This window comes from Lynx rufus, unplaced genomic scaffold, assembly GCF_022079265.1.
Source record: "Lynx rufus isolate CCGP_SWC_20201006 ecotype Redwood Valley unplaced genomic scaffold, mLynRuf1.p SCAF_11, whole genome shotgun sequence".
Lineage (NCBI taxonomy): Eukaryota > Metazoa > Chordata > Mammalia > Carnivora > Felidae > Lynx > Lynx rufus.
Genome location: NW_025814825.1, coordinates 33,914,510 through 33,921,901, shown reverse-complemented (window position 1 = coordinate 33,921,901; position 7,392 = coordinate 33,914,510).

The window sequence follows — 7,392 nt, the reverse complement described above, 5'->3', positions numbered from 1 at the left end:
AAAGCATTTCAGACACTATTTCTTTCTTTTTTAAATTTTAAATGTTTATTTTTGAGAGAGACAGAGTGTGAGCAGGGGAGGGGCAGGGAGAGAGGGAGACACAGAATCCAAAGCAGGCTCCAGGCTCCGAGCTGTCAGCACAAAGCCTGATGTGGGGCTTGAACTCACAGCTGTGAGATCATGACCTCAGCTGAAGTCAGATGCCCAACCGACTGAGCCACCCAGGTGCCTTATTTGTTTTTTTTTTTAAGTTTTTTTTTTTAATGTTTGTTTATTTATTTTGAGAGAGAGAGAGAGGTGCCAGCAGAGGAGGGGCAGAGAGATAGGGAGAGAGAATTCCAAACAGGTTCTGTGCTGCCAATGTAGAGCCCAACATGGGGCTCTATCCCACAAACCTCGAGATCATGACCTGAGCCGAAGTCAAGAGTCAGTCGCTCAACTGATTGAACCACCAAGGTGCCCCCAGACACTATTTCTAATGGCTGTATAATAACATCCCCCTAGAGGATGGTCCCTCTTTCTTGATTGTCAGTCTCTTTTGATGACTTAGAATATTTCTCTCTTAGCACTTGAATACTTTTTTTTACTGTTTTATTTTGAAATATATGGAAAAGTCCAATAACGCCATTGTATAGTTTAACAAAGATGAGCTCACTTATAACAATTTCCCAGGCCAAGAATCAGATAATAAAGCAGCCCCCAGAATCCACTGTGTCTCCCTCTCTACTCCAAACTTTCAGCTACAACATCTTAAAAGATGGGTATGATAATGATGTTCATGATCTAATTACTTTGCACCACATTAGAGGAGCAACCTTTGTCCAAAAAGGGACAAATTGTTTTCCTGGGCTTTGCATATAGCTCAGGGGCATCTGATCCCCCAGAATTTGTTAAAAATTGCACATCCCTTGACAGTCATTCAAACACCATAGCTTTTGCCTTAACACTTTCCGCTTAGACTCACTGGCTTTCAAGTCATTTCTAATGACCATCCTCAGATGCCTAGATCCACTTGTCCTGCAGTCTGATCTTGTGTGCCTAAAAATAGCTTTCTTTTATGTTTTACCCTGACTTTTCACATCTCCCTAGAGGTCTCTCATCTGGGCCCTTACTCCTTGTTTAATTACCTCTGTCCCAGAACCTCTGCCGGGCAATTCTACCTTCTCCCATAATGCAAACATTAACCCACTTCAACATCCACTAATTGGAATTTTTTTTCCTACCCTAGCCAGACAGGGTACTCTCAAAACCACATGGAAAAGGCACACACACTTTTGTCATGCTTCTCCACTCCTGTATGTACGTTCTACTTAGAGAAATGATGCTCTGGAATTGTACCACTGGGGGTTATTGCATCCAGTCCTGAAGACCTTTTGATCTTTTAGTATTTTTTGTTATGGATCTAATATTCCTGGGAGTGTGACTATCATACACAGTCACCACCCTGCAGTACCATAGGAGGAAGCAAATTGAGCTCAGTGTGCTGCTGGAGGGGTCACACTGCCCAAGCTCCTCAGAGAGGACAAACATTGTAAATGTCAGACAAAAAGCTGCAGTGAAACCAACCATGGAAATAAAAATATCAGGGACAGAGTAAAAGTAACTATGTTTTTCAGATAGAAAATAAAAACAAAGAACATCTGTTAATACTTCGGTGACATTCAACGTAGGAACTTAGGACATTTCTCCTGGTATATTGATATTGGTCCTGCCTGGTCCCCTGGGCCCACCTATGCTTTTGAGTCTTCTTTGGTCAAGTGATCTTTAGGCCATGGTTGGATGAGGTTTCATCCTTGTTTACTCATTATTTGAAAACAGTGTCCAAATTAGAGTCATTCCTCCCTGGCAACCTCTTAGCTTCTTTCCATTGTTCTCACTCTGGCCCCAGCTCTTCTCCTCCATATTGCCTCTTCTCTTCCTTGGTTCAAAATTTGGAGAAGAGAATTCTCAGGAGAGGATACATAAGAGTCACCAGAGTCCCAAGAAAGGTAGTCAGATTTGGTTGCAAGTGACATTAATCCGACCCAAACAGGTTTTTGTTTTTTTTTTTTTAATTTTTTTTCAATGTTTATTTATTTTTGGGACAGAGAGAGACAGAGCATGAACGGGGGAGGGGCAGAGAGAGAGGGAGACACAGAATCGGAAACAGGCTCCAGGCTCTGAGCCATCAGCCCAGAGCCTGACGCGGGGCTCGAACTCCCGGACCGCGAGATCATGACCTGGTTGAAGTCGGACGCTTAACCGACTGCGCCACCCAGGCGCCCCCGACCCAAACAGGTTTAAGCAACAAAGGTATTGTATTGGCTCTCCTATCTGAAAAGTCCAGGGGAATTTCTGACTTCAAACCCACTTGGCTCAGGGGCTCAAACAAGGTCATTTGTGCCTGGCCTCTCTCTATCTCTCAGGTCTGCCAGCCTCTGGGCTGGCTCCATTAAAATGAAGGGCCTTACCTCACACCTCCCAACTCTATCTGTGGCTCACGCTGAGGCACCTCACAGTCAGTAACTGAGGTTGGGAAGTTGATACAATTTAGATGTTCTAGACCTGGGCTAGCCTTGCCCAAACCTGAGAATGGAGAGGAATGACTCTTCTTTTGGTACATTTTACAAAGATCGGGGAATGGAAGCTAACACACAAAAAAATCCAACAGATGCCTACTGCATAGGCTTAGCAATAAGCATACCCTAGGAAAGTGATTTCCAAGCTGTAATCCATGGGCCAACTATCAGATTCATCTGGGTTCTTGTTTTGGGTGTGTTTGTTGTTCCTTTGTTTTTAAGGCAGAAGCTGAGTCAGAATATCTGGGGATGGGGCAGTACCTTTATCAAGCTTCCCCCATTGACTTAGATTTGTAGCTAGGTTGTGAATTACTGCTGCAATTCATAACGTTGCTTCAGGACCAAGGATAGCGGTCTACTTGCCCTACTCTGAACAGACCACCGTGAGTCTGTTATGCTCACCCAGGAGAGGCCTGGGGGGAAAAGGGGATAGGGTCCCAGGATAGGGGGAAAGTCTCCAAAGAGGGCCTCCTCTGTAAAAGCCACTTGCTAAGGCAATGCCAGATGAAGGGATGTAAAGCTGCTCATTCCGGAGCTCAAATCTTACTTTTACTGTTCAGAGCCTTTGTGCTGCAAAGCCTGGTTCTTGCTATGTCCCTTGGCAACTGGATTCAAAGTCTTACAAAACTTTAATCTTCATCATCCCCCAATACAGCAATAAATCTATAGCTGCTCCTTTTGAAAGAGGCACCACTGAGAAAAGGAGAATGCAGCTGCTTGCTTAACAGTCCATCTTTATCCAAAAAGTTGTGTAAGAGTGGAGGAAAGGTTTTAACATTCATTAGTTTAAAAAGATCAAGGGTGGGGCACCTGGGTGGCTCAGTCGGTTGAGCATCTGACTTCAGCTCAGGTCATGATCTCGCGGTTTGTGGGTTCAAGCCCTGCATCGGGTTTTGTGCTGACAGTTGAGAGCCTGGAACCTGTTTCAGATTCTGTATCTCCCTCTCTCTCTGCCCCTCCCCTGCTCACGCTCTGTCTCCAAAATAAGTAAACATTAAAAAAAATTTTTTTAAATAAAAAAAATAAAAAGATCGAGGGTGTTCTAGCAGAGGCCTCTCTCACATCTCTCAGATGTCAGAAGCCCCTAAGAAAGCAAAGCTAGAGTAAAAAACCCTGACCTACTGCCGCCAGGAACTGTCTGTTCACAGGTCCTGAGGATGGATAGGAGGTGGCACTTTGGTGGAGACCAGCTTGTGCTGGAATTCCAGGGATGCCTTTTATGGATCTCCTAGAGTCCATTCCTCATTCATCCTGCTCACTGTTAGAAGCACCCCAAGTTTCCTGTTGAGAAATTGTGTCTTCCCCAGGAGGAAGTTGATCAGCGATTGGACGTTTTTTAGGGGCTCTGCCCAGTGCTTCCCAAATTGTGGCATGCACAGATCTGGGCAATCTGTTGAAATGTAGATCCTGATGTAGAAGTCCAGGGTGGGGACTGAGATTCTGCATTTCTAACAAGCTCTCAAGTGATGCTGAAGCTGCTGGCTTATGTATACATTCTAAAGTGCTTGGCAGTCAGGTGATTCCAGATTCTGGAAATCAAATCTGAGTTGAGTGTTGAAAAGCGTGGCAGAGCTGAGGCCAGACCTTCCTGCTCTTAGACTTGGTTCCTGCCTCTGCCCCTTGTCACCTGCAGGATCCTGCCTGTTTCTGGTCCAGGCTGTCCAGCCACCCCTCCCACCCTGCTCCCAACATCCCTGCCTAAAAATTCCCTTCCCTTCAGTCAGCCAGCTTTGGTTTCTGAAGGATGCGAAACAGAAATCGCATATGATGTGGTTTCTGAGCCTCAGTTTCCAAGCTATAAAAGTTTCCCAAGTTATAAGCTTCCCAAGCTTCCTTATAGTTTTCCACACTGTAAAAGAGGTAGAGAATCCCCAGTGAGAAGATATTCATAATACTAAAGTGACTAAGACGCAGGCTAATCTCTATGAGGTCCTAAGTGGAGCCCCCCCCCCCCCCACCCTGCAAGGAACCCTCACGGCTCTGCCTCCTCTTCAGGCTCTGCTTAGGGCCAAGAAACACATTAGGATAAAAGAACAAAGGAAGCTATTAAAACTTTCAGTTAAGAGATTGATTTTTCTAATTGCCAGTTAATCTCTTTCCCGGTGGGCCTCAGAAGGCCTATTCACTCTTATTTAAAGCACAAATTGTTTGGATTTTCTCATGTAAATAGTTTAATTTAAAATTCTTCACCTGTGAGGGGTGCCTGGGTGGCTCAGTCGGTGGGGTGTCCGACCTTGGGTCATAATCTCCCAGGTTTGTGGGTTTGAGCCCTGCGTTGGGCTCTGTGCTGACAGCTCAGAACCTGGAGCCTGCTTCAGATTCTGTGTCTCCTCCTCTCTCTGCCCCTCCCCTGCTCATGCTCAGTTTCTATCTCTCAATAATGAATAAACGTTACAAAAATTTTTTTTTAAATAAAATTCTTCACATGTGAAAAAGCACTTCCATTAACTGACATGTCAGGTAGAGGAAGTGTCTTTTTAAGTGGTAATGATATAAATTTTCTTAATTACTATTTCTCAATTTACCCTGTTTTTGCTTTCTTGAAAAGTGATGATAATTACAATAGGATTATTTATTAATCTTATTGATAATATAAATTAGGAGCCAATACTTAATGAGTACTTAGGTGTGCCAAGTAATGAGCTAGCTGTGTTATCTATGTATCCCAGTCTCTCAGCATAGAGCCTGGCCTGGAGTTGGTCCTTAGCCACGGATGAAAGGTGAATGAGTGCCGTATAAAATCTAGCCACAATGTAGACTCTTAGACTTGTGTTCTAATCTTGATGCAACTGTTTACTAGTTTGTTGGCCTTGGCTGAGTTACTACACCTCACTCAGCCCCGTTTCCTCACCTATAAAATGGGCATAATCATAATTATATTCAGTTCTCAGGATTTTATAAAGATTTACTAAGGTGACATAGGTGAAATGCTTACTGAAGTGCCTTGCACATGGCAATAAATGATAGGTATACAAATTGTATTTCTCCTTCAAATTTCCAGTTTTAAGATGAAGAATAAAAGACATTTCTTTCCCAACCCTTGTAAATCAATCCAGAACAAAACAAAACAAAACAAAACAAAACAAAACAAAACAAAACAAAACAAAACCAATGAGGAACAAAACCACAAAATGCATCTTTGATGAAATTGTAAATCCAACTACTCTGTATGAGTTCTGAGAACAGAAAGCAGATAATGGAGTGGTAACTGATTTAGCAGAGTAGAGGAAAGGTAAAAATAAAAGAACTTGAAGAAGGGAAAACTAATGAGGGAGACCGAGAGACAACACCTCAGAAGACAGGGATGAAAATAAGGTCAACTTGAGACTTTACAAAAACCATTTAGACTAACACCACCTGTAGCAACCAGGCAAATCTCCCTCCTTCACTTTCACAGGATATTAGAGGTGTATTCTTTGGAGGAAATTAACCTGAGAAATTCAGGACTGAAGAACATTAAGCACATGGAAAGCAGCAATGAGTACAGTAGTAAGGGCTAGATGACAAATGGGAAGAGTAAAGGACAGACTGCTGTCACTGGTGAAGGAGAGCCCTAATCTTCTCCCCTACCTGCTCCTGAGAACACCAGTAGCCTGGTGTGTTCAGGCCTGACTAGATTGGAGGACTGTTTTGGAGAAACACCGAATGGCTTGAGATAAAAGATGTAGAATATTAGACTGGATTGTTGGTCCCAGTTCTTGACTCCTGTGTAAGAAAGTTCATCTCCTTGTTCATGTGGTCTCATGGAAAGTAGAGTGTACTGTCTCACTCTTCACTTTGAGTTTGGCTGTGTGAATTGTTTGGCACTGTTAGCAGACATGAAATGACCAGAGACTCGAGAGAGGCTCGCATGGTTGGTTTGCTCTCTTGGTCCCCTGCTTTACCATGAGACAAATGCATACCATGGTCTGAGGAGGATGAGAGACATGGAGAGCAGACCTGACTACAACCCGAGGCTTGGAATCAAGCCCAGCACAACCCAGCCTGCAGTTGGAAGACACAAGAAATAAATGCTTGTGTTATATGCCATTGCAATTTTGTGGTTGTTTATAAGGGAAAGAAGCTGACCAATACAGACACTGACTTATGGAAGTCCTCCCCAAAAGCTGGCTTCCTACCTTTTCACTACACAGGAAGGGGCACCAATTGACAAGCACCTCCCATCCCCACACTTCCAGTCAGCTTTTCAATGCACTAATTTTACACTTTATTTATCTATTTATTTATTTTAAAGTAAGCTCTATATCCAGTGTGGGGCTTGAACTCATGACCCCAAAATCAATAGTTGCATGCTGTATCTACAGAGCCAGAGAGGTGCCCCTAATGCATTACTTTTATTTTTTTATTTTTATTTTAAAAAATTTTTTTAACGTTTATTTATTTTTGAGACAGAGAGAGACAGAGCATGAACGGGGGAGGGGCAGAGAGAGAGGGAGACACAGAATCGGAAGCAGGCTCCAGGCTCTGAGCCATCAGCCCAGAGCCCGACGCGGGGCTCGAACTCACGGACCGCGAGATCGTGACCTGAGCTGAAGTCGGACGCTTAACCAACTGAGCTACCCAGGCGCCCCTTAATGCATTAATTTTAAATATGAAAAGACAGCCAAGGATCACCACCCATTCAAGGAAGAGAACTCAGAGGAAACAAAGCAATGCAGAGAGCAGAAAAAAATCATATTTTAATAGCTATAATTAATATACTTGGGGAGATAAATAAGATATTAGATCCACAAGCCAAGGGCAAAGACAGGATGTTATTGCTATACGGAAAAAAAGATAGAAATTCCAGGGAATAATAATGAAAGAGTTCTTAGAAACTCAAAATAGGATAATC